At 34.3% G+C, this 2,359-nt stretch overlaps 1 pseudogene across 1 annotated transcript; it reads left to right on the top strand.

Moving 5' to 3' along the window:
- Positions 1-1,158: 1,158 nt before the first annotated feature.
- Positions 1,159-1,772, top strand: LOC311167581 (large ribosomal subunit protein eL21-like; annotated as a pseudogene). The gene has a single exon. The product of its transcript is annotated as a large ribosomal subunit protein eL21-like (transcript).
- Positions 1,773-2,359: the final 587 nt, after the last annotated feature.

Here is a 2,359-nt window from a genome sequence, read left to right as displayed (position 1 = left end):
ATAAACTCATGCAATTTGCAGCAACATGGATGGAGCTGGAAAGGGATCATGCTCAGCAAAATAAGCCAGAAAGAAAAAGAAAAATAACAGATGGTCTCACTCATAGCAGGAATTTAGAAAACCTAAATAAGGGACCAGGAAAAAGACTAATTATAATAAAGTAAAAATCAAAATTAACAATTGTTTTGTGTTCCCTGAAGGAGGCAGGTGATCACTTGGTCGCTGCTTTAAGGCCAGTTCTAGGGACCACCCACCAGAAAGTATGAAGTTTTAAGAACTCATAAATTCTAGAATCACTCATATTCGGATATTTTTATGCTGAAAATGTGTAACCATTTTTTTCAAAAATATTTATTTATACAAGAACTTGGGGTATAGGCCAGAGGCATGGGCAGGTGAAAGGAGAGCAGAACAGGCAGACAGACCGAAAACACTGCTGAGGGAAGCAGCGGGTGAGAAAAGAGAGGTCTGCCACGCCATATGGGTATCTCCCTGGCCAGTGGGGAATCGAACTCACACTGGTGAGGCTGCGGCCAGCTTCATAGTGCTGCGCTCAACATGCTGTGCCACTGGGGAGGCCCATGTAACCATTTTTTAAATGGTAATAAATGTTTCTTTACTGGTTTTAATACACTCAAATTGATCCAATTTGTTTTTCACAAGAAAAACTACTTTATCAGATGTCTTAGGTGTCCTTTCAAGACTTTCAAAGAAAATCTTTACTATTTTAGAATATTTGATATTATGGCAGTCTGCATAGGATTAAGAAATGTACAGATTTTTATAACATATTTAATTACCTGGAGTGACAAAGATTTTCCAGAGCAGATCTTATTTTTCTGACAAGGCTTAGCAATGCTGACCAGATTATTAAAAATTAGTAAAGACAGTCCAAGAATACTTTAGTTCTTCTTGCAAATCAGAAATTTAAGTTTGGTATCAATAAGCACACTAGAAATATTAAAGTTTAATTTAATTGCTATTATAGTGAGTTAGAGGACCACATAACATTTTTTTTAGGATGCCTTTAACTTTAAATATTTTCTTTTGCTTTTCTGTTTTATGGGACTTTATTTCAAAGATAATGAGTTTTAATTTGATAGTAAACCCTTTTTTAGCTTTTCAGCCTGAACCGCCATCTCTCAGTAAGTCGCCAAAATGACTAACACAAAGGGAAAGAGAACAGGGACCCACTATATGTTCTCTAGGCCTTTTAGAAAACATGGAGTTGTTCCTCTGGCCCCATACATGCGAATCTGTAAGAAAGATGATAATTGTAGACATCAAGGGGATGGGCACTGTTCAGAAAGGAATGCCCCACAGGTGTTACCATGGCAAAACCGGAAGAGTCTATAATGTTGCCCAGCATGCAGTTGGCATTGTTGTAAACAAGCAAGTAAAGGGCAAGATTCTTGCAAAGAGAATTAATGTTCGTACAGAGCACATTAAGCACTCTAAGAGCCGAGATAGCTTCTTGAAACGGGTGAAAGAAAATGATCAGAAGAAAAAGGAAGCCAAAGAGAAGGGTGCTTGCGCCACCTGGAGAAGCACACTTTGTGAGAACCTGTGGGAAGGAGCCTGAGCTGCTAGAACCTATTCCCTATGAATTCATGGCATGATAGGTGTGCAAAAAGAAATAAAAGAGATCTGGACTATAAAAATGTTTCTCCTAATTGAGCAGAGGTGTGGTGTCCCCTCTCTAAAAAAATATTTAAAGCAGACTTTTAATTATATCGTAATTCATTGGAAAAAAAATAAACCTTTTTTTAAAAACACACATTTTACTTTACCTCTGTTGAAATTTATAACACCCTAGTTTTTTTTTTTTCTAGAATGTAAAATATTGAAGCAATGATTGTACTATCATCCCTTTGCACTGAATGTCTTACACTTAAACACATGGTTTAAGTTTTGTCCTTTCAGTTACATGACATTAAAATTTCAGCTTCTTTAAAATAAGGAGCAAAATGTAAACCTGAAATTTTAGTAATTTTAAATAAAATAATTTTAGATATTTAACAAATTTTTATAACTCAATACAACTTTACGTAATGATAAGTGGATTTGTCTTTTGGAATATAATTTCATAAAGAGAAGTTTTGGTATTAACATCAAAAAGCAAATTTATCTTTGTCGACATAGAGCAGGTTAATCACTTTTTTTTTTTTGCTGAATACCATGAGCTTTTTTTTTTTTTAAGTAATCACATTTAAACACAGAATCAAGTACTAATTCTCAACATCATAACTTTAAGGCAAATATGTTTTTAATTAAACTACTAAATTTTGAATTGTTTTTTATTTGTGGAAGCATGGAGAACTTTTATTAATTTAACTTTAAGCAGTTTTTACTGACTTGA

This window comes from Talpa europaea (genome assembly GCF_964194135.1).
Source record: "Talpa europaea genome assembly, chromosome: 2".
Taxonomy (NCBI): domain Eukaryota; kingdom Metazoa; phylum Chordata; class Mammalia; order Eulipotyphla; family Talpidae; genus Talpa; species Talpa europaea.
This window is presented reverse-complemented; position numbering and strand designations above follow the sequence as displayed.